Genomic DNA, 27245 nt, shown 5'->3' on the forward strand with positions numbered 1-27245 from the left:
TGGAAATACCATCCAACACAACACTGAGAGAGAAACGTTCAGTCTGAACCTGGAAATACCATCCAACACTGAGTGAGTAATGTTCAGTCTGAACCTGGAAATACCGTCCAACACAACACTGAGTGAGTAATGTTCAGTCTGAACCTGGAAATACCATCCAACACAACACTGAGTGAGTAACGTTCAGTCTGAACCTGGAAATACCATCCAACACTGAGTGAGTAATGTTCAGTCTGAACCTGGAAATACCATCCAACACAACACTGAGTGAGTAATGTTCAGTCTGGACCTGGAAATACCATCCAACACAACACTGAGTGAGTAATGTTCAGTCTGAACCTGTAAATACCGTCCAACACAACACTGAGTGAGTAATGTTCAGTCTGAACCTGGAAATACCATCCAACACAACACTGAGTGAGAAACGTTCAGTCTGAACCTGGAAATACCATCCAACACAACACTGAGTGAGTAACGTTCAGTCTGAACCTGGAAATACCATCCAACACTGAGTGAGTAATGTTCAGTCTGAACCTGGAAATACCATCCAACACTGAGTGAGTAATGTTCAGTCTGAACCTGGAAATACCATCCAACACAACACTGAGTGAGTAATGTTCAGTCTGAACCTGGAAATACCATCCAACACAACACTGAGTGAGAAATGTTCAGTCTGAACCTGGAAATACCATCCAACACAACACTGAGTGAGTAATGTTCAGTCTGAACCTGGAAATACCATCCAACACAACACTGAGTGAGTAATGTTCAGTCTGAACCTGGAAATACCATCCAACACAACACTGAGTGAGAAACGTTCAGTCTGAACCTGGAAATACCATCCAACACAACACTGAGTGAGAAACGTTCAGTCTGAACCTGGAAATACCATCCAACACAACACTGAGTGAGAAACGTTCAGTCTGAACCTGGAAATACCATCCAACATAACACTGAGTGAGTAACGTTCAGTCTGAACCTGGAAATACCATCCAACACAACACTGAGTGAGTAACGTTCAGTCTGAACCTGGAAATACCATCCAACACAACACTGAGTGAGTAACGTTCAGTCTGAACCTGGAAATACCATCCAACACTGAGTGAGTAATGTTCAGTCTGAACCTGGAAATACCATCCAACACAACACTGAGTGAGTAATGTTCAGTCTGGACCTGGAAATACCATCCAACACAACACTGAGAGAGAAACGTTCAGTCTGAACCTGGAAATACCATCCAACACTGAGTGAGTAATGTTCAGTCTGAACCTGGAAATACCGTCCAACACAACACTGAGTGAGTAATGTTCAGTCTGAACCTGGAAATACCATCCAACACAACACTGAGTGAGTAACGTTCAGTCTGAACCTGGAAATACCATCCAACACTGAGTGAGTAATGTTCAGTCTGAACCTGGAAATACCATCCAACACAACACTGAGTGAGTAATGTTCAGTCTGGACCTGGAAATACCATCCAACACAACACTGAGTGAGTAATGTTCAGTCTGAACCTGTAAATACCGTCCAACACAACACTGAGTGAGTAATGTTCAGTCTGAACCTGGAAATACCATCCAACACAACACTGAGTAAGAAACGTTCAGTCTGAACCTGGAAATACCATCCAACACAACACTGAGTGAGTAACGTTCAGTCTGAACCTGGAAATACCATCCAACACTGAGTGAGTAATGTTCAGTCTGAACCTGGAAATACCATCCAACACTGAGTGAGTAATGTTCAGTCTGAACCTGGAAATACCATCCAACACAACACTGAGTGAGTAATGTTCAGTCTGAACCTGGAAATACCATCCAACACAACACTGAGTGAGAAATGTTCAGTCTGAACCTGGAAATACCATCCAACACAACACTGAGTGAGTAATGTTCAGTCTGAACCTGGAAATACCATCCAACACAACACTGAGTGAGTAATGTTCAGTCTGAACCTGGAAATACCATCCAACACAACACTGAGTGAGAAACGTTCAGTCTGAACCTGGAAATACCATCCAACACAACACTGAGTGAGAAACGTTCAGTCTGAACCTGGAAATACCATCCAACACTGAGTGAGTAATGTTCAGTCTGAACCTGGAAATAACATCCAACACAACACTGAGTGAGTAATGTTCAGTCTGAACCTGGAAATACCATCCAACACAACACTGAGTGAGAAATGTTCAGTCTGAACCTGGAAATACCATCCAACACAACACTGAGTGAGTAACGTTCAGTCTGAACCTGGAAATACCATCCAACACAACACTGAATGAGTAACGTTCAGTCTGAAGATACTTCTGAAGACAAAAATATTTATTTAACCTTTATTTAACCAGGTAGTCCAGATCACCTTTATTTAACCAGGTAGACCAGATCACCTTTATTTAACCAGGTAGTCCAGATCACCTTTATTTAACCAGGTAGTCCAGATCACCTTTATTTAACCAGGTAGTCCAGATCACCTTTATTTAACCAGGTAGTCCAGATCACCTTTATTTAACCAGGTAGTCCAGATCACCTTTATTTAACCAGGTAGACCAGATCACCTTTATTTAACCAGGTAGTCCAGATCATCTTTATTTAACCAGGTAGTCCAGATCACCTTTATTTAACCAGGTAGTCCAGATCACCTTTATTTAACCAGGTAGTCCAGATCACCTTTATTTAACCAGGTAGTCCAGATCACCTTTATTTAACCAGGTAGTCCAGATCACCTTTATTTAACCAGGTAGTCCAGATCACCTTTATTTAACCAGGTAGACCAGATCACCTTTATTTAACCAGGTGGTCCAGATCACCTTTATTTAACCAGGTAGTCCAGATCACCTTTATTTAACCAGGTAGTCCAGATCACCTTTATTTAACCAGGTAGTCCAGATCACCTTTATTTAACCAGGTAGTCCAGATCACCTTTATTTAACCAGGTAGTCCAGATCACCTTTATTTAACCAGGTAGTCCAGATCACCTTTATTTAACCAGGTAGTCCAGATCACCTTTATTTAACCAGGTAGTCCAGATCACCTTTATTTAACCAGGTAGTCCAGATCACCTTTATTTAACCAGGTAGACCAGATCACCTTTATTTAACCAGGTAGTCCAGATGAGAACAAGTTCTCATATACAACTGCGACCTGGCCAAGATAAAGCAAAAGCAGTGCGACACAAACAACAACACAGAGTTACACATGGAATAACCAAACATACAGTCAATAACACAATAGAAAAATCTGTATACAGTGAGTGCAAATGTAGAAGAGTAGGGAGGTAGACAATAAATAGGCCATAGTGGTGAAATAATTACAATTTAGCATTAACACTGGAATGGTAGATGTGCAGAAGATTAATGTGCAAGTAGAGATACTGGGGTGCAAAGGAGGAAAAATTATAATATGGGGATGAGGTAGTTGGGTGGGCTATTTACAGATGGGCTGTGTACAGGTACAGTGATCAGTAAGCTGCTCTGACAGGTGATGCTTAAAGTTGGTGAGGGAGATATAATACTCCAGCTTCAGTGATTTTTGCAATTCGTTCCAGTCATTGGCAGCAGAGAACTGGAAGGAAAGGCGGCCAAAGGAGGTGTTGGCTTTGGGGGTGACCAGTGAAATATACCTGCTGGAGCGCGTGCTACGGGTGGGTGTTTCTATGGTGACCAGTGAGCTGAGATAAGGCGGGGATTTACCTAGCAGAGACTTATAGATGACCTGGAGCCAGTGGGTTTGGCGATGAATATGAAGCGAGGGCCAGCCAACGCGATCATACAGGTCGCAGTGGTGGGTGGTAAAGGCGCTTTGGTAACAAAACGGATGTGATAGACTCAATCCAATTTGCTGAGTAGAGTGTTGGAGGCTATTTTGTAGCACAAAAGGGAAGAAAGGTAACAGAGACAGAGGGATGGAGGAAGTGAGATCAGTCTACTGGGAGCCATGAGGAATCTCACCAACAAGATCTCATAGGTTCCCTTCGAAACTTCGAAACTTAACGTATTATGGATGAACGTCTATTTTTGATGCGTTCCTGCCACGTGTTTAATTAAAACAGAAACTACTCAAAAGGTTAACAGTTTGATGAATTCAGAGTGTTTACGCTTAGGGCTATGGTTTGGGGAAAACGTAAAACTATATAATTAAAAACAATATTTCCATCAACTATCGTCAAGTATTGTCATGGCTTGCTAGGGCATTGTGAACTGCGGTGGTGCACCGGTCTGAGCTGCACTTTGGCTCCGAGTTCGTTCCTTTTTTTTTGTGAGAGCAGAAGAAGGTATATGTCGATGTTCTGGGGGCTTTTCCAGACGTCCCAAATCGAAGTGTATTTCTAGAGATCAGGCTGACCACACACATACACACATAAACACACACAGACACACATTAACACACACATTAACACACACAGACACACACATAAACACACACACATAAACACACACAGACACACACATAAACACACACACATAAACACACACAGATACACACATAAACACACACACATACACACATAAACACACACAGACACGCACACACATACACACATAAACACACACAGCCACACATTAACACACACAGACACACACACAGACACACATAAACACACACACAAACACACATAAACACACACATACACACATAAACACACACAGACACACAAACACACACAGACACACATAAACACACACATACACACATATACACACATAAACACACACAGACACACATAAACACACACATACACACACACAGACACACATAAACACACACATAAACACACACACAGACACACATAAACACACACATACACACATAAACACACACAGACACACATAAACACACACATACACACATAAACACACACAGACACACATAAACACACACAGACACACATCAACACACATAAACACATACAGACACACACATAGACACACACACAGACACACACACACCAGCCCTCTCAAACACACACTGTATTCCTTCTTCATCCTCTCGCCTCCTTTTGTTGTCATGCTCTCATTCTCTCCATCTGTCTGCTTTCCTTCTCTCTGTCTGCTTTCCTTCTCTCTGTCTGCTTTCCTTCTCTCTGTCTGCTTTCCTTCTCTCTGTCTGCTTTCCTTCTCTCTGTCTGCTTTCCTTCTCTCTGTCTGCTTTCCTTCCCAGATTCAATCCTGCTTATTCACAACACAACTCTCTTCTGTCTCTCTTTCCCCAGGTACTTCTCTCTTCTCTCTCTGTTTCTCCAGGTCCTTCTCTCTTCTCTCTCTGTTTTTCCAGGTCCTTCTCTCTTCTCTCTCTGTTTCTCTAGGTACTTCTCTCTTCTCTCTCTGTTTCTCCAGGTCCTTCTCTCTTCTCTCTCTGTTTCTCCAGGTCCTTCTCTCTTCTCTCTCTCTTTCTCCAGGTCCTTCTCTCTTCTCTCTCTTTCTCCAGGTCCTTCTCTCTTCTCTCTCTTTCTCCAGGTCCTTCTCTCTTCTCTCTCTGTTTCTCCAGGTCCTCTCTCTTCTCTCTCTCTCTGTTTCTCCAGGTCCTTCTCTCTTCTCTCTGTTTCTCCAGGTCCTTCTCTCTTCTCTCTCTGTTTCTCCAGGTCCTCTCTCTTCTCTCTCTTTCTCCAGGTCCTTCTCTCTTCTCTCTCTGTTTCTCCAGGTCCTCTCTCTTCTCTCTCTTTCTCCAGGTCCTTCTCTCTTCTCTCTCTGTTTCTCCAGGTCCTTCTCTCTTCTCTCTCTGTTTCTCCAGGTCCTTATCTCTTCTCTCTCTGTTTCTCCAGGTCCTTCTCTCTTCTCTCTCTTTCTCCAGGTCCTTCTCTCTTCTCTCTGTTTCTCTAGGTTCTTCTCTCTTCTCTCTCTCTTCTCCAGGTACTTCTCTCTCTTCTATCTCTTTCTCCAGGTCCTTCTCTCTTATCTCTCTGTTTCTCCAGGTCCTTCTCTCTTCTCTCTCTGTTTCTCCAGGTCCTTCTCTCTTCTCTCTCTGTTTCTCCAGGTCCTCTCTCTTCTCTCTCTCTTTCTCCAGGTCCTTCTCTCTTCTCTCTCTGTTTCTCCAGGTCCTTCTCTCTTCTCTCTCTGTTTCTCCAGGTCCTTCTCTCTTCTCTATCTGTTTCTCCAGGTCCTTCTCTCTTCTCTCTCTGTTTCTCCAGGTCCTTCTCTCTTCTCTCTCTGTTTCTCCAGGTCCTTCTCTCTTCTCTCTCTGTTTCTCCAGGTCCTTCTCTCTTCTCTCTCTGTTTCTCCAGGTCCTCTCTCTTCTCTCTCTGTTTCTCCAGGTCCTTCTCTCTTCTCTCTCTGTTTCTCCAGGTCCTTCTCTCTTCTCTCTCTGTTTCTCCAGGTCCTGCTCTCTTCTCTCTGTTTCTCCAGGTCCTTCTCTCTTCTCTCTCTGTTTCTCCAGGTCCTTCTCTCTTCTCTCTCTCTTTCTCCAGGTCCTTCTCTCTTCTCTCTCTGTTTCTCCAGGTCCTCTCTCTTCTCTCTCTGTTTCTCCAGGTCCTTCTCTCTTCTCTCTCTGTTTCTCCAGGTCCTGCTCTCTCTGTTTCTCCAGGTCCTCTCTCTTCTCTCTCTGTTTCTCCAGGTCCTTCTCTCTTCTCTCTCTGTTTCTCCAGGTCCTTCTCTCTTCTCTCTCTGTTTCTCCAGGTCCTTCTCTCTTCTCTCTCTGTTTCTCCAGGTCCTCTCTCTTCTCTCTCTGTTTCTCCAGGTCCTTCTCTCTTCTCTCTCTGTTTCTCCAGGTCATTCTCTCTCCCTCTCCTCCCTGTTTGTGGCTGTGTGTTTGTTTGAGGAGATGATAGTCAAATATACTAATACACAGAGAGGAGAGGCAGACAGGCTTTACATAAGATCAGACACCTCTTCAGTGCTGCACTGAGCTACACACGAACACATTACTGAACACACACAAACACAAACACAAACACACACACACACACAAACACACACACACAAACACAAACACACACACAAACACAAACACACACAAACACACACACACACACAAAAACACACAAACACACACACACAAACACAAACACACACACACACACAAACACAAACACAAACACACACACAAACACACAAACACAAACACAAACACAAACACAAACACACACAAAAACACACACACAAACACAAACACAAACACACACACACACACACACAAACACACACACAAACACAAACACACAAACACAAACACAAACACACACACAAACACACACACAAACACAAACACAAACACACACAAAAACACAAACAAACACACACACAAACACACACACAAACATAAACACAAACACAAACACAAAAACACACACAAACACAAACACACACACACACACACACAAACACACAACACACACAAACACACACAAACACAAACAAACACACACAAACACAAACACAAACACACACAAACACACACAAACACAAACAGACAAACACAGCATTGCAGAGATAGTTCCATTACTCAACCCACAATAGGACTCATCCCAGCCCTTTCACATGTGCTACTAAAGAACGGGAGAGAGGGATGAGCTTACTGAGAGACAACGACAGAGGACAGAGAGGGAGAGATCTGCTAAGAGGATATAAATATGGAGGAGATGGAGGGGAGGAACAAAGACATCTCTGGGAGAAGACGAGAGCTGCTCTCTCCGTTTTCCTCTAATTTCTCAGAGGTCTTTCATTCCCCTTATCTTATCCCGGCAAAGCCTGGAATACAGGAAATCTGAGCTCAGAGCTGGAGGAGAGCGGAAGAATCTGGAAAACTGGAGCGGGAGTCAGAAAGACTGTCTGTCTGTCTGTCTGTCTGTCTGTCTGCATCTCTATGTCTGTCTGTCTGTCTGTCTGTCTGTCTGTCTGTCTGTCTGTCTGTCTGTCTGTCTGTCTGTCTGCATCTCTATGTCTGTCTGTCTGTCTGTCTGTCTGCATCTCTATGTCTGTCTGTCTGTCTGTCTGTCTGTCTGTCTGTCTGTCTGTCTGTCTGTCTGTCTGTCTGTCTGTCTGTCTGCATCTCTATGTCTGTCTGTCTGTCTGTCTGTCTGCATCTCTATGTCTGTCTGTCTGTCTGTCTGTCTGTCTGTCTGTCTGTCTGTCTGTCTGCATCTCTATGTCTGTCTGTCTGTCTGTCTGTCTGTCTGTCTGTCTGTCTGTCTGTCTGTCTGTCTGCATCTCTGTCTGTCTGTCTGTCTGTCTGTCTGTCTGTCTGTCTGTCTGTCTGTCTGTCTGTCTGCATCACTGTCTGTCTGTCTGTCTGTCTGTCTGTTTACACAATCTTTAATCTCTATTACCCACTCTGCATCACCATGACGACACAAACACCCAGACAGAAACAGCATTAGACACATAACATTTAGGCCAGAGAGAGTGACGCAGGTTCTGGGCGGTCAGTCCTGGGCTGGGACAGACTCAACTGGATCTGAATACCAATAAGAACATGTTTACGATTTAGGGGAAGCCATCAGGGGAGGACATCAGGGGAGGACATCAGGGGGACATCATGGGAGGACATCAGGGGAGGACATCAGGGGAGGACATCAGGGGAGGACATCAAGGGAGGACATCAGGGGAGGACATCAAGGGAGGACATCAGGGGAGAACATCAAGGGAGGACATCAGGGGAGGACATCAAGGGAGGACATCAGGGGAGAACATCATGGGAGGACATCAGGGGAGGACATCAGGGGAGGACATCATGGGAGGACATCAGGGGAGGACATCAGGGGGACATCATGGGAGGACATCATGGGAGGACATCAGGGGAGGACATCAGGGGAGGACATCAGGGGGACATCATGGGAGGACATCAGGGGAGGACATCAGGGGAGGACATCATGGGAGGACATCAGGGGAGGACATCAGGGGGACATCATGGGAGGACATCATGGGAGAACATCAAGGGAGGACATCAGGGGAGGACATCAAGGGAGGACATCAGGGGAGGACATCAGGGGAGGACATCAAGGGAGGACATCAGGGGAGGACATCAGGGGAGGACATCATGGGAGGACATCAGGGGAGGACATCAGGGGGACATCAGGGGAGGACATCAGGGGAGAACATCAAGGGAGGACATCAGGGGAGGACATCAAGGGAGGACATCAGGGGAGGACATCAAGGGAGGACATCAGGGGAGGACATCAAGGGAGGACATCAGGGGAGGACATCAAGGGAGGACATCATGGGAGGACATCAGGGGAGGACATCAGGGGAGGACATCATGGGAGGACATCAGGGGAGGACATCAGGGGGACATCATGGGAGGACATCATGGGAGGACATCAGGGGAGGACATCAGGGGGACATCATGGGAGGACATCAGGGGAGGACATCATGGGAGGACATCATGGGAGGACATCAGGGGAGGACATCAGGGGAGGACATCAGGGGAGGACATCAGGGGAGGACATCAGGGGAGGGCAGTAATAAAATATTGTGTGCTTTTTCTTTAACATCTCTCTTTCTCTGTCCCTCCATCTCTTTTTCTCTGTCTCTCCATCTCTCTTTCTCTGTCTCTCCATCTCTCTTTCTCTGTCTCTCCATTACATTTACATTTTAGTCATTTAGCAGACGCTCTTATCCAGAGCAACTTACATCTCTTTTTCTCTGTCTCTCCATCTCTCTTTCTCTGTCTCTCCATCTCTCTTTCTCTGTCTCTCCATCTCTCTTTCTCTGTCTCTCCATCTCTCTTTCTCTGTCTCTCATCTCTCTTTCTCTGTCTCTCCATCTCTCTTTCTCTGTCTCTCCATCTCTTTTTCTCTCTCTCCATCTCTTTTTCCTCTCTCTCCATCTCTTTTTCTCTGTCTCTCCATCTCTCTTTCTCTGTCTCCCCATCTCTCTGTCTCTGTCTCTCTTTTTCTCTCTCCGTCTCTCCTTTACTCTCTTCTGTACACATGGGACCGGAACTCATCAGACCCCCACCGAAAACAGTCCCTTAACTCAAGTGAAGGGTACACACACATATATCACAGGAGGCTGGTGAGGGGAGGACGTCTGGAATGGAGCCAATGGAACCGCAATCAAACACATGGAAACCATGTCCCATACCATCCCATTCATTCCATTCCAGCTCGTCCTCCCCAATTAAGGTGCCACCAGCCGCCTGTGATGTGCTCATCTTTCTCCCACTCCCTCTCCCTCTCTCTACAGTGCACCATCCTCCTCTCTCATCCATCTCTATCTCCTCTCTTTCTCTATCTCTCCCAAAGCAAGAACAGCAGTTCATTTCTGTCTCACAGACATACACCCACACACACACACACACACACACACACACACACACACACACACACACACACACACACACACACACACACACACACACACACACACACACACACACACACACACACACACACACACACACACACACACACACACACAAATGCAGACACACTGTGCCAGCACAACAGAGCTGTGTGATAAATAAGGGACTCAGTGCTAGAATTCTCTCAATTTCGTGAGCCGGTGATTGTCAAGCAAATAACTGGTCGGTCTCACGGTAATTGACCGTTAATTAACATAAACACAGTTAGCATTTCCTGGCTTCCACACATAGCCTACAAGCCATTTAAAAAAGTCGAATAAATCCATGTAATATAGCGTACACCTTCACAATAAATCCATTATTTATTTTAGACAAGTCTAAAGAAACATGATATGAAGAAAATGTAGTCTATTTCAGAAGATCAGAGTAGCATACTCTGAGTCGTCCTTATGTTAGGCCCTGATCTGGCTATGCCATATGGCTGTGGGCTACACTAGTTCATTTAGCAGACAAGATTTGCTTAGAATTCCATGGCATTATTTTTATATTATTTCAATAGTATGAAGAATACAATTGAACAAACCTGATTTAAAATATAAATATTTTCTCCAAAACGATTTGAGAGAGCGCGCGCACATGCGGCTATTCTGTGTTGATCCGTTAACACAGAAATAGGTATTCCTACTCGACACGAAAAACCATAAAATGAGTCAGGTGTAATATTGTAATCAGATTCTTGTATCCAAACTGAAAAAGGTATTTGGTGCAGTGAACAAATAACTGTGATGTTATTTGTTGTACTCAGTCATTTGAAAATGCGCTTTTTGAAACATGAGCCATTTTGATGATCTGTTTAGATTTTTGTGCTTAGTTGTGAAAATATACCACAAACTGTAATACGGCATAATCACTAAATCACTAAAAAAGCATTTCTCTGTCTCTTTCTCTCTGTCACTGTCTCTGCCTTAGTCTCTCTGTCTTTGTCTTTGTCTCTCTCTCTCTCTCGCCCTCCCTCTCCCTCTCTCTCTCTCTCTCCCTCCCTCTCTCTCCCTCCTTCTCTCTCTCTTTCTCAGAGTCTCCATCAGGCTTGCACTAATTATAGTTTGATACTAAAAGAACTAAGTCCAGATACAGCCTCCTCACCATCTTAAATAAGCATGCCCCATTCAAGAAACTTAGAACCAGGAACAGATATAGCCCTTGGTTCTCTCCTGACCTGACTGCCCTTGACCAGCACAAAAACATCCTGTGGCGAACTGCAATAGCATCGAATAGCCCCCGTGATATGCAACTTTTCAGGGAAGTCAGGAACAAATATACACAGTCATTTAGGAAAGAAAAGGCTAGCTTTTTCAAACAGAAATTTGCATCCTGTAGCACTAATTCCAAAAAGTTTTGGGACACTGTAAAGTCCATGGAGAATAAGAGCACCTCCTCCCAGCTGCCCACTGCTCTGAGGATAGGAAACACTGTCACCACCGATAAATCTACGATAATCGAGAATTTCAATAAGCATTTTTCTATGTCCGGACATGCTTTCCACCTGGCTACCCCAGCCAACAGCTCTGCACCCCCCGCAGCAACTTGTCCACCCCCCCCCAGGCTTATCCTTCACCCAAATCCAGTCAGCTGATGTTCTGAAAGAGCTGGAAAATCTGGACCCCTACAATACAGCTGGGCTAGACAATCTGGACCCTCTCTTCCTAAAATTATCGTCCGCAATTGTTGCAACCCCTATTACTAGCCTGTTCAACCTCTCTTTCGTATCGTCTGAGATCCCTAAAGAACGGAAAGCTGTGAAGGTCATCCCCCTCTTCAAAGGGGGAGACACTCTAGACCCAAACTGTTACAGACCTATATCTATCCTGCCCTGCCTTTCTAAGGTCCTCGAAAGCCAAGTTAACAAACAGATCAACGACCATTTCGAATCCCACCGTACCTTCTCGGCTACGCAATCTGGTTTCAGAGCTGGTCATGGGTGCACCTCAGCCAAGCTCAAGGTCCTAAACGATATCATAACCGCCATCGATAAAAGACAGTACTGTGCAGCCGTATTCATCGACCTGGCCAAGGCTTTCGACTCTGTCAGTCACCACATTCTTATCGGCAGACTCAACAGCCTTGGTTTCTCAAATGACTGCCTCGCCTGGTTCACCAACTACTTATCAGATAGAGTTCAGTGTGTCAAATGGGAGGGCCTGTTGTCCGGACCTCTGGCAGTCTCTATGGGGGTGCCACAGGGTTCAATTCTCGGGCCGACTCTCTTCTCTGTATACATCAATGATGTCGCTCTTGCTGCTGGTGAGTCTCTGATCCACCTCTACGCCTCTAAAACTAAATGCATGCTCTTCAACCGATTGCTGACCGCACCCGCCTGCCTGACTAGCATCACTACTCTGGACGGTTCTGACCTAGAATATGTGGACAACTATAAATACCTAGGTGTCTGGTTAGACTGTAAACTCTCCTTCCAGACTCACATTAAGCATCTCCAATACAAAATTAAATCTAGAATCGGCTTCCTATTTCGCAACAAAACATCCTTCACTCATGCTGCCAAACATACCCTTGTAAAACTGACTATCCAACCGATCCTTGACTTTGGCGATGTCATCTATAAAATAGCCTCCAACACTCTACTCAGCAAACTGGATGTAGTCTATCACAGAACCATCCGTTTTGTCACTAAAGCCCCATATACTACCCACCACTGCGATCTGTATGCTCTCGTTGACTGGCCCTCGCTACATATCCGTCGCCAAACCCACTGGCTCCAGGTCATCTATAAGTCTTTACTAGTTAAAGCCCCGCCTTATCTCAGCTCACTGGTCACCATAGCAACTCCCACCCGTATATTTCACTGGTCATCCCCAAAGCCAACACCTCCTTTGGCCGCCTTTCCTTCCAGTTCTCTGCTGTCAATGACTGGAACGAATTGCAAAAGTCACTGAAGCTGGAGACTTATATCTCCCTCACTAACTTTAAGCATCACCTGTCAGAGCAGCTTACCGATCATTGCACATGTACATAGCCCATCTGTAAATAGCACACCCAACTACCTCATCCCCATATTATTATTTTTTTGCTCTTTTGCACCCCAGTATCTCTACTTGCACATCATCATCTGCACATCTATCACTCCAGTGTTAATGCTAAATTGTAATTATTTCATCACTATGGCCTATTTATTGCCTTACCTCCCTACTCTTCTACATTCGCACACACTGTGTATAGATTTGTCTATTGTGTTATTGACTGTACGTTTGTTTATGTGTAACTCTGTGTTGTCAGTGTCACACTGTTTTGCTTTATCTTGGCCAGGTCGCAGTTGTAAATGAGAACTTGTTCTCAACTGGTCTACCTGGTTAAATAAAGGTGAAATAAATAAATAAAACACATTTTAAAAGCCTGTAACACAGTGAAGGGTTTGTGTGTTTGCATGAACACATTTATTTCCTAAATGGAAATAAGACCTCAGATCATTAGGTCACGGCTACACCAGAACTAAACTAACTACACCAGAACCTAAACTAACTACACCAGAACCTAAACTAACTACACCAGAACTAAACTAACTACACCAGAACTAAACTAACTACACCAGAACCTAAACTAACTACACCAGAACCTAAACTAACTACACCAGAACTAAACTAACTACACCAGAACTAAACTAACTACACCAAACCTAAACGAACTACACCAGAATTAAACTAACTACACCAGACCTCAGATCATTAGGTCACGGCTACACCAGAACTAAACTAACTACACCAGAACTAAACTAAACTACACCAGAACTAAACTAACTACACCAGAACTAAACTAAATACACCAGAACCTAAACTAACTACACCAGAACTAAACTAACTACACCAGAACTAAACTAACTACACCAGAACTAAACTATCTACACCAGTACTAAACTAACTACACCAGTACTAAACTAACTACACCAGAACTAAACTAACTGCACCAGAACTAAACTAACTACACCAGAACTAAACGAACTACACCAGTACTAAACTAACTTCACCAGAACTAAACTAACTACACCAGTACTAAACTAACTACACCAGAACTAAACTAACTACACCAGTACTAAACTAACTACACCAGAACTAAACTAACTACACCAGAACTAAACTAACTACACCAGAACTAAACTAACTACACCGGTACTAAACTAACTACACCAGAACCTAAACTAACTACACCAGAACTAAACTAACTACACCAGAACTAAACTAACTACACCAGAACCTAAACTAACTACACCAGTACTAAACTAACTACACCAGAACTAAACTAACTACACCAGAACTAAACTAACTACACCAGAACTAAACTAACTACACCATAACTAAACTAACTACACCAGTACTAAACTAACTACACCAGAACGAAACTAACTACACCAGAACTAAACTAACTACACCAGAACTAAACTAACTACACCAGAACCTAAACTAACTACACCAGTACTAAACTAACTACACCAGAACTAAACTAACTACACCAGAACTAAACTAACTACACCAGTACTAAACTAACTATACCAGTACTAAACTAACTACACCAGAACTAAACTAACTACACCAGTACTAAACTAACTACACCAGTACTAAACTAACTACACCAGAACTAAACTAACTACACCAGAACTAAACTAACTACACCAGAACTAAACTAACTACACCAGTACTAAACTAACTACACCAGAACCTAAACTAACTACACCAGAACTAAACTAACTACACCAGAACTAAACTAACTACACCAGAACTAAACTAACTACACCAGTACTAAACTAACTACACCAGAACTAAACTAACTACACCAGAACTAAACTAACTACACCAGAACTAAACTAACTACACCAGAACTAAACTAACTACACCAGTACTAAACTAACTACACCAGAACGAAACTAACTACACCAGAACTAAACTAACTACACCAGAACTAAACTAACTACACCAGAACCTAAACTAACTACACCAGTACTAAACTAACTACACCAGAACTAAACTAACTACACCAGAACTAAACTAACTACACCAGTACTAAACTAACTATACCAGTACTAAACTAACTACACCAGAACTAAACTAACTACACCAGAACTAAACTAACTACACCAGTACTAAACTAACTACACCAGTACTAAACTAACTACACCAGAACTAAACTAACTACACCAGAACTAAACTAACTACACCAGTACTAAACTAACTACACCAGTACTAAACTAACTACACCAGAACTAAACTAACTACACCAGAACTAAACTAACTACACCAGAACTAAACTGACTACACCAGAACTAAACTAACTACACCAGAACTAAACTAACTACCCCAGTACTAAACTAACTACACCAGAACTAAACTAACTACACCAGTACTAAACTAACTACACCAGAACTAAACTAACTACACCAGAACTAAACTAACTACACCAGAACTAAACTAACTACACCAGAACCTAAACTAACTACACCAGAACCTAAACTAACTACACCAGAACTAAACTAACTACACCAGAACCTAAACTAACTACACCAGAACTAAACTAACTACACCAGAACCTAAACTAACTACACCAGTACTAAACTAACTACACCAGAACTTAACTAACTACACCAGAACTAAACTAACTATACCAGTACTAAACTAACTACACCAAAACTAAACTAACTACACCAGTACTAAACTAACTACACTAGTACTAAACTAACTACACAAGAACCTAAACTAACTACACCAGTACTAAACTAACTACACCAGAACTAAACTAACTACACCAGAACTAAACTAACTATACCAGTACTAAACTAACTACACCAGAACTAAACTAACTTCACCAGAACTAAACTAACTACACCAGTACTAAACTAACTACACCAGTACTAAACTAACTACACCAGAACTAAACTAACTACACCAGAACTAAACTAACTACACCAGAACTAAACTGACTACACCAGAACTAAACTAACTACACCAGAACTAAACTAACTACCCCAGTACTAAACTAACTACACCAGAACTAAACTAACTACACCAGTACTAAACTAACTACACCAGAACTAAACTGACTACACCAGAACTAAACTAACTACACCAGAACTAAACTAACTACCCCAGTACTAAACTAACTACACCAGTACTAAACTAACTACACCAGTACTAAACTAACTACACCAGTACTAAACTAACTACACCAGAACTAAACTAACTACACCAGAACTAAACTAACTACACCAGAACTAAACTAACTACACCAGTACTAAACGAACTACACCAGAACATAACTAACTACACCAGAACTAAACTAACTACACCAGAACTAAACTAACTACACCAGTACTAAACTAACTACACCAGACCTAAACTAACTACACCAGAACTAAACTAACTACACCAGAACTAAACTAACTACACCAGAACCTAACTAACTACACCAGAACCTAACTAACTACACCAGAACTAAACTAACTACACCAGAACTAAACTAACTACACCAGAACCTAAACTAACTACACCAGAACTAAACTAACTACACCAGAACCTAAACTAACTACACCAGAACTAAACTAACTACACCAGAACTAAACTAACTACACAAGAACTAAACTAACTACACCAGAACTAAACTAACTACACCAGAACTAAACTAACTACACCAGAACTAAACTAACTACACCAGAACTAAACTAACTACACCAGAATTAAACTAACTACACCAGAACTAAACTAACTACACAAGAACTAAACTAACTACACCAGAACTAAACTAACTACACCAGAACTAAACTAACTACACCAGAACTAAACTAACTACACCAGTACTAAACTAACTACACCAGTACTAAACTAACTACACCAGAACTAAACTAACTACACCAGAACTAAACTAACTACACCAGTACTAAACTAACTACCCCAGTACTAAACTAACTACACCAGAACTAAACTAACTACACCAGAACTAAACTAACTACACCAGAACTAAACTAACTACACCAGACCTAAACTAACTACACCAGAACTAAACTAACTACACAAGAACTAAACTAACTACACCAGAACTAAACTAACTACACCAGAACTAAACTAACTACACCAGAACTAAACTAACCACACCAGATCTCAGATCATTAGGTCACAACTACACCAGAACTAAACGAACTAGATACTGTACATCAGAGGACTTTGAACGATGCTGAATGGGTGTAGACAAATAAGAAGCCAAATCAGTAGCCTTGTGGATTGGAAGGTTGGGAGTTCGATCCCCGGTCAAGTCATACCAAAGACAAAAAACGGGTCCTGATGCCTCTGTTTGGCACTCAGCATTTGGGGTTAAGGCCCTGCGACAAACTAGTATCAGGGAGTGTACTTGTACATCAAGTTGCCTCACGCTACTGTGTGTGTGTGTGTGTGTGTGTGTGTGTGTGTGTGTGTGTGTGTGTGTGTGTGTGTGTGTGTGTGTGTGTGTGTGTGTGTGTGTGTGTGTGTGTGTGTGTGTGTGTGTGTGTGTGGACGTGTTTAACTATTCTTGTGGGGACCAGAAGTCCCTACAAGAATAGTAAACAAAGTAAAAATTGACCAACTGGGGACATTTTGTTAGTCCCCACAAGGTCAAATGCTATTTCTAGGGGGTTTAGGGTTAAGGTTAGAATTAGTGTTAGGGTTAGAATTAAGTTAAATATTAAGGTTAGGAGCTAGGGTTAGTTGTAGGGTTAGGGTTAGGAGCTAGGGTTAGGTTTAGGTTTAGGGTTAGGATAAAGTTTAGGTTTTTGGGTTAGGGTTAGGGTTAGGGTTATGGTTAGGGTTAGGGTTAGGGTTAGGGTTAGGGTTAGGGTTAGGGTTAGGGTTAGGGTTAGGGGTTAGGGAAAATAGGATTTTGAATGGGACTGAATTGTATGTCCCCACAAGGTTAGCTGTACAAGACTGTGTGTGTGTGTGTGTGTGTGTGTGTGTGTGTGTGTGTGTGTGTGTGTGTGTGTGTGTGTGTGTGTGTGTGTGTGTGTGTGTGTGTGTGTGTGTGTGTGTGTGTGGGGGAGGGGGGGGGGGCTGTATACATTGTGCTGACTGTAAGATGGTGCCTCAGTGTTGTGACCTTGGTGATCAAGGACCGCGTGGCCAGGAGTAATGAGAGAGAGAGGAGAGGAGAGATAGAGAGAGAGGAGAGGAGAGAGAGGAGAGGAGATAGATAGAGAGAGAGAGAGGAGAGAGAGGAGAGGAGATAGATAGAGAGAGAGAGAGGAGAGAGAGGAGTAATGAGAGAGAGAGAGGAGAGAGAGGAGTAATGAGAGAGGAGAGGAGATAGATAGAGAGAGAGGAGAGAGAGGAGTAATGAGAGAGAGAGGAGAGAGAGGAGTAATGAGAGAGAGAGGAGAGAGAGGAGTAATGAGAGAGAGAGAGAGAGTTGAAGATAGATAGAGAGAGAGGAGAGGAGAGAGAGAGAGAGGAGAGGAGAGAGAGGGGAGAGGAGATAGATAGAGAGAGAGAGGAGTAATGAGAGAGGAGAGGAGATAGATAGAGAGAGAGGAGAGAGAGGAGTAATGAGAGAGGAGATAGAGAGAGAGAGAGGAGAGAGAGGAGTAATGAGAGAGGAGAGGAGATAGAGAGAGAGAGGAGAGAGAGAGGAGTAATGAGAGAGAGAGAGAGTTGAAGATAGATAGAGAGAGAGGAGAGGAGAGAGAGGAGTAATGAGAGAGAGAGGAGAGAGAGGAGTAATGAGAGAGAGAGAGAGAGAGTTGAAGATAGATAGAGAGAGAGGGTAGGTGCAGTGTAGAACAACCCCTAAGCCTTGGACCTTCATGATCCTAGAGAAAAGGATATACTGTCGACATTAGCAATATGGTAATAGCTTCTTGCCATGAAATATTTACCTTATTGCTTACACCTACCCAGTTCCTTCAGATCCCTTACAGATCCCTACATAGCCCTTACAGATCCCTACATAGCCCTTACAGATCCCTACATAGCCCTTACAGATCCCTACATAGCCCTTACAGATCCCTACAGAGCCCGTCAGATCCATTACAGATCCCTTACAGATCCCTACAGATCCATTACAGATCCCTTACAGATCCCTACAGATCCCTTCAGATCCATTACAGATTCCTACCGATCCCTACACATCCCTTACAGATCCATTACAGATTCCTACTGATCCCTACGGATCCCTTACAGATCCCTACAGATCCCTTACAGATCCCTACAGATCCCTTCAGATCCATTACAGATTCCTACTGATCTCTACCGATCCTTACAGATCCCTACAGATCCCTTACAGATCCATTACAGATCCCTACAGATCCTGTACAGATCCATACAGATCCCTTACAGATTCCTACCGATCCCTACAGATCCCTTACAGATCCCTTCAGATCCCTTACAGATCCCTACAGATCCTGTACAGATCCATACGGATCCCTTACAGATTCCTACCGATCCCTACAGATCCCTTACAGATCCCTTCAGATCCCTTACAGATCCCTTCAGATCCCTTACAGATCCCTACCATTCCCTACAGATCCCTACAGATCCCTTACAGATCCCTACAGATTCCTACAGATCCCTACAGATCCATTACAGATCCTTACAGAGTCCTACAGATCCCTACAGATCCATTACAAATCCCTACAGATTCCTACAGATCCCTACAGATCCATTACAGATCCCAACAGATCCTTATAGAGTCCTACAGAGCCCTTCAGATTCCTACAGATCCATTACAGATCCCAACAGATCCCTTACAGAGCCCTACAGATCCCTACAGATCCCTTCAGATCCCTACAGATCCCTACAGATCTCCACCTAAAGGGATATATAGAGGCTAATGGTTCTATTCTATTCCTCCGTATTGTTTTCTCCTCGCTCTGATATTATAGACAGAGAGAAAAACACAGGGAGAAAGAAGGAGAAAACGACTGACAGTACGAGACAGAAGGAGAGAACGACTGACAGTACGAGACAGAAGGAGAGAACGACTGACAGTACGAGACAGAAGGAGAGAACGACTGGCAGTACGAGACAGAAGGAGAGAACGACTGACAGTACGAGACAGAAGGAGAGAACGACTGACAGTACGAGACAGAAGGAGAGAACGACTGACAGTACGAGAAAGAAAGAGAGAACGACTGACAGTACGAGACAGAAGGAGAGAACGACTGACAGTACGAGACAGAAGGAAAGAACGACTGACAGTACGAGAAAGAAGGAGAGAACGACTGACAGTACGAGACAGAAGGAGAGAACGACTGACAGTACGAGACAGAAGGAGAGAACGACTGACAGTACGAGACAGAAGGAGAGAACGACTGACAGTACGAGACAGAAGGAGAGAACGACTGACAGTACGAGACAGAAGGAGAGAACGACTGACAGTACGAGACAGAAGGAGAGAACGACTGACAGTACGAGACAGAAGGAGAGAACGACTGACAGTACGAGACAGAAGGAGAGAACGACTGGCAGTACGAGACAGAAGGAGAGAACGACTGACAGTACGAGACAGAAGGAGAGAACGACTGACAGTACGAGAAAGAAGGAGAGAACGACTGACAGTACGAGACAGAAGGAGAGAACGACTGACAGTACGAGACAGAAGGAGAGAACGACTGACAGTACGAGACAGAAGGAGAGAACGACTGACAGTACGAGAAAGAAGGAGAGAACGACTGACAGTACGAGACAGAAGGAGAGAACGACTGACAGTACGAGACAGAAGGAGAGAACGACTGACAGTACGAGACAGAAGGAGAGAACGACTGACAGTACGAGACAGAAGGAGAGAACGACTGACAGTACGAGACAGAAGGAGAGAACGACTGACAGTACGAGACAGAAGGAGAGAACGACTGACAGTACGAGACAGAAGGAGAGAACGACTGACAGTACGAGACAGAAGGAGAGAACGACTGACAGTACGAGACAGAAGGAGAGAACGACTGACAGTACGAGACAGAAGGAGAGAACGACTGACAGTACGAGACAGAAGGAGAGAACGACTGACAGTACGAGACAGAAGGAGAGAACGACTGACAGTACGAGACAGAAGGAGAGAACGACTGACAGTACGAGACAGAAGGAGAGAACGACTGACAGTATGAGAAAGAAGGAGAGAACGACTGACAGTACGAGAAAGAAGGAGAGAACGACTGACAGTACGAGACAGAAGGACAGAAGGAGAGAACGACTGACAGTACGAGACAGAAGGAGAGAACGACTGACAGTACGAGACAGAAGGAGAGAACGACTGACAGTACGAGACAGAAGGAGAGAACGACTGACAGTACGAGACAGAAGGAGAGAACGACTGACAGTACGAGACAGAAGGAGAGAACGACTGACAGTACGAGAAAGAAGGAGAGAACGACTGACAGTACGAGACAGAAGGAGAGAACGACTGACAGTACGAGACAGAAGGAGAGAACGACTGACAGTACGAGACAGAAGGAGAGAACGACTGACAGTACGAGACAGAAGGAGAGAATGACTGACAGTACGAGACAGAAATAATAAAATGAAAGTGGAGAACTTCAGTGAAGCCCACACACACACACACACACACACACACACACACACACACACACACACACACACACACACACACACACACACACACACACACACACACACACACACACACACACACACACACACACACACACACACACGAGTGAAGCCGTTTGGTCTATAAAAATCCCCATCAGTATCTATCAACCTGTATGTGAAGCACATTTCTGACAGAGAACGCATTTCAATAACAACAGATAAACGAACCAAACTAAAAATAACCCCGAGATGTTCAATATCATGACGTCAGTCACTAACACACCTAGAGTCAAGGGCCCTCGGTTGTTATGACAGCAGCTGTAACAACATAATATTCCTCTCCTTTAATCCAAACAGACACAGGGTCGGACAGCCTCGCTGCACAGATCAATGTTGACAATGTGTTCAAGGCGGACGGCAGAATGAAATCGGTCCTACTTGAGAATAGGTGTTACGCCATCAATGCCTCTCCTCCCCACACCTGGACAATGAAATGATTGTTATGTTGTATTACTATCCTGAACAAAAATATATATGCAACGTGCAACAATGTATACGTTTTTATTGAGTTAGTATTTGTATTTATTATGGATCATCATTAGTTATTAGGTTTTTAGGTTTTCCTATCAACACCCCTACCCCTCAGACTGGATCAGACTGGAAAGACAGGTTTTCCTATCAACACCCCTACCCCTCAGACTGGATCAGACTGGAAAGACAGGTTTTTCTATCAACACCCCTCCCCCTCAGACTGGATCAGACTGGGCAGACAGGTTTTCCTATCAACACCCCTACCCCTCAGACTGGATCAGACTGGAAAGACAGGTTTTCCTATCAACACCCCTACCCCTCAGACTGGATCAGACTGGAAAGACAGGTTTTCCTATCAACACCCCTACCCCTCAGACTGGATCAGACTGGAAAGACAGGTTTTCCTATCAACACCCCTCCCCCTCAGACTGGATCAGACTGGGCAGACAGGTTTTCCTATCAACACCCCTACCCCTCAGACTGGATCAGACTGGAAAGACAGGTTTTCCTATCAACACCCTCAGCCCTCTATGTCTACGATAGGCAGGATCAGACTGAGTAGACACGAGTTAATAGATATGTAAATACTGTATCAATTATATTAATGTCGTCATTTTGTATTTTCCTTGATTTAAATGCAGTCCAGGTTCAAGCCGCATGGATAATGCATTATGATACAGTTATTATATCGGTCCATTTTGCTGCCAACTAGCTGACCCACATTAACCGATTAACACAACGCTTACATTTTTTTACCAAAACAGTAAAATGACGTGACCAACAGAAAACAACCATCAGAGATCTGTATTTAATGACGAGATACTAACAACGGTAGTCATCCCAAGGCTGGAAAGCAGGCGACATAGAAACACATTGGGCTTGTTTCAGGGACAGATTTTGGTGTGAGTGAAAGCTCTCGCTTCGCCCTCTTTGATACTACGCATACGTACAAGGACCGGACCATTTTTCATTAAGAGCTTAATGTGAACATGAAACAATAGCAAGCCTATCACCTTACAGTCAAAAGACTACAGTCTATTACTGAACATGCAACTCATGTAATTAAGAAGCGATTAAAAAGGTACTTGAAACATTTTGCCAAAATGCAATTAGCTGGAGAACATGGTTCTAAACCTTAATGGGAACAGCTAGGACAGAGACGAACGTCTCCATTAGAAACTTAGAAAAGAGGAGGAATCTAACAGCAACAACGAGGATATGTTGCTGATATCACTAGGATGTGTCGCTGATATCACTAGGATGTGTTGCTGATATCACTAGGATGTGTTGCTGATATCACTAGGATGTGTCGCTGATATCACTAGGATGTGTTGCTGATATCACTAGGATGTGTTGCTGATATCACTAGGATGCGTTGCTGATATCACTAGGATGTGTTGCTGATATCACTAGGAAGTGTCGCTGATATCACTAGGATGTGTTGCTGATATCACTAGGATGTGTCGCTGATATCACTAGGATGTGTTGCTGATATCACCAGGATGTGTTGCTGATATCACTAGGATGTGTTGCTGATATCACTAGGATGTGTTGCTGATATCACTAGGATGTGTTGCTGATATCACTAGGATGTGTTGCTGATATCACCAGGATGTGTTGCTGATATCACCAGGATGTGTTGCTGATATCACTAGGATGTGTTGCTGATATCACTAGGATGTGTTGCTGATATCACTAGGATGTGTTGCTGATATCACTAGGATGTGTTGCTGATATCACCAGGATGTGTTGCTGATATCACCAGGATGTGTTGCTGATATCACTAGGATGTGTTGCTGATATCACTAGGATGTGTTGCTGATATCACTAGGATGTATTGCTGATATCACCAGGATGTGTTGCTGATATCACTAGGATGTGTTGGTGATATCACCAGGATGTGTTGCTGATATCACTAGGATGTGTTGCTGATATCACTACAATGTGTTGCTGATATCACTACAATGTGTTGCTAATTTGACTAGAATTGTTCCTTTGGCTTCTGGACAACGAAATAAAGTTGATATGAACACCAATAGAACAGGAGAGAAATACTGGTTTAAATGACATATGAGGAAGTCTTTACATAATAAAGGCCTCTACGTTTCTATGGGTGGATTTTCTCAAGTCTACTTTGATTCAAGGTAAGACATGCCTCAGTATTTGAAGTAAAGCTTTCAGACATATCCTGCCTCAAGTGGTGGGCGACGTGCTGATAGCCTGCATACCGTTTTTGTATTCTTTTATTGAAACTTTATTTAACTAGTCAGTTAAGAACAAAGTATTATTTACAATGACGGCCTACACCGGGCCAAACCCGGACGACGCCGGGCCAAACCCGGACGACGCTGGGCCTAACCCGGACGACGCCGGGCCAAACCCGGACGACGCTGGGACAATTGTGCGCCGCCCTATGGAACTCCCAATCACGGCCCGGTTGTGAACCAGCCTGGATTTCGAACCAGGGTGTCTGTGGTGACGCCTCAAGCACTGAGCTACAGTGCATTAGACCGCTGCGCCACTCGGGAGCCCTTGACTACAGCCTATGCATGACACATGGGAGGAGCCCTTGACTACAGCCTATGCATGACAAATGGGAGGAGCCCTTGACTACAGCCTATGCATGACACATGGGAGGAGCCCTTGACTACAGCCTATGCATGACACATGGGAGGAGCCCTTGACTACAGCCTATGCATAACACATGGGAGGAGCCCTTGACTACAGCCTATGCATGACAAATGGGAGGAGCCCTTGACTACATCCTATGCATGACAAATGGGAGGAGCCCTTGACTACATCCTATGCATGACAAATGGGAGGAGCCCTTGACTACAGCCTATGCATGACAAATGGGAGGAGCCCTTGACTACATCCTATGCATGACAAATGGGAGGAGCCTTTCGATTACGAGGCGAGATTGAGAAATAAAAATAGCTGTCAAAGTTTTTTAACAAGTGATTGTGTTTAGAATTGTTGTTTGTTGCCAATGACTGGGCTTTAAAAAGCAAACTTCACCCCAGTCAGGAGCTAGTCTGACGCTGTCTGACAGAAGGTGGTAGACTATTCCTCTCCTCAAACTAGGCTCTCTCTCTCTCTGTATGCTGTGCACGTGTGATCAATAAGTACATGACGACTCACAAAAATACACACGCGCCAATTGAAACCCATTAAATTATGCAAATTCACCTATAGAACGATAAGCATGACCAGTCAAATGTATTTACGGTGGCTATTCGATTAACCGATAACATTCCTAGTTATAATGCACTATAAGACTTGTCATAAGCATGCTTGAACTCTAACAATTAGAGCCAGATCAATATTGTTTTTATAGGTCCGATACAGATTCCGATTTTTTGGGGGCCAAAACTTACTGATACCGATATATCGGTCTATATAAGGTTTTAGAGCAGGAATGAAAAAGTTAAATTTTACCAAACAGGGTTTTCATAAATTGCCATCCAAAACAGCAATTGTCCAATAACTACGCTTCAAATGTTGATCTCTTACATTGTAACAAATGAAACATCATGAGAATGAAACATCATGAGAATGAAACATCATGAAACATCAAGAGAATGAAACATCAACAGAATGAAACATCATGAGAATGAAACATTATGAGAATGAAACATCATGAGAATGAAACACCATAAGAATGAAACATCAAGAGAATGAAACATCATCAGAATGAAACATCATGAGAATGAAACATCAAGAGAATAAAACATCATGAGAATGAAACATCATGAGAATGAAACATCATGAGAATGAAACACTATGAGAATTAAACATCAAGAGAATGAAACATCATGAGAATGAAACATCATGAGAATGAAACATCAAGAGAATGAAACATCATGAGAATGAAACATCATGAGAATGAAACATCATGAGAATGAAACATCAAGAGAATGAAACATCAAGAGAATGAAACATCATCAGAATGAAACATCATGAGAATGAAACATCATGAGAATGAAACATCATCAGCATGAAACATCACGAGAATGAAACATCATCAGAATGAAACATCACGAGAATGAAACATCACGAGAATGAAACATCATCAGAATGAAACATCATGAGAATGAAACATGAAGAGAATGAAACATCAAGAGAATGAAACATCACGAGAATGAAACACCACGAGAATGAAACATCATGAGAATGAAACATCATGAGAATGAAACATCACGAGAATGAAACACCACGAGAATGAAACACCACGAGAATGAAACATCATGAGAATGAAACATCATGAGAATGAAACATCACGAGAATGAAACATCATGAGAATGAAACATCATCAGAATGAAACATCATGAGAATGAAACATCACGAGAATGAAACATCATGAGAATGAAACATCATGAGAATCAAACACCATGAGAATGAAACATCAAGAGAATCAAACATCACGAGAATGAAACATCACGAGAATGAAACATCACGAGAATGAAACATCACGAGAATGAAAAATCACGAGAATGAAACATCACGAGAATGAAACATCACGAGAATGAAACATCATGAGAATGAAACATCATGAGAATGAAATATCAAGAGAATGAAACATCATGAGAATGAAACATCATGAGAATGAAACATCATGAGAATGAAACATCATGAGAATGAAACATCATCAGAATGAAACATCATGAGAATGAAACATCATGAGAATGAAACATCATGAGAATGAAACATCATGAGAATGAAACATCATCAGAATGAAACATCATGAGAATTGCCACAAGTGTTCAGATAAGCATGAGATACCTTTTTTTCATCCTATTTAATGAATGTGGTTTATTGGTGGTATTATTGTCCGATACTGATACAGCGAGAGAGAAGGAGAGAAGGAGAGAGAAATAGAGAGAGAAATAGAGAGAGATAATTAAATATATAT

At 43.1% G+C, this 27245-nt stretch overlaps 1 protein-coding gene across 1 annotated transcript in view; it reads right to left on the reverse strand.

Annotated features, from left to right (window-relative positions):
• LOC139551893 (neurobeachin-like) overlaps positions 1 to 27245 on the reverse strand; it is a 232463-nt gene that overhangs the window by 190572 nt on the left and 14646 nt on the right. The window lies entirely within an intron of this gene.

This window comes from Salvelinus alpinus, chromosome 24 (genome assembly GCF_045679555.1).
Source record: "Salvelinus alpinus chromosome 24, SLU_Salpinus.1, whole genome shotgun sequence".
NCBI classification, from domain to species: domain Eukaryota; kingdom Metazoa; phylum Chordata; class Actinopteri; order Salmoniformes; family Salmonidae; genus Salvelinus; species Salvelinus alpinus.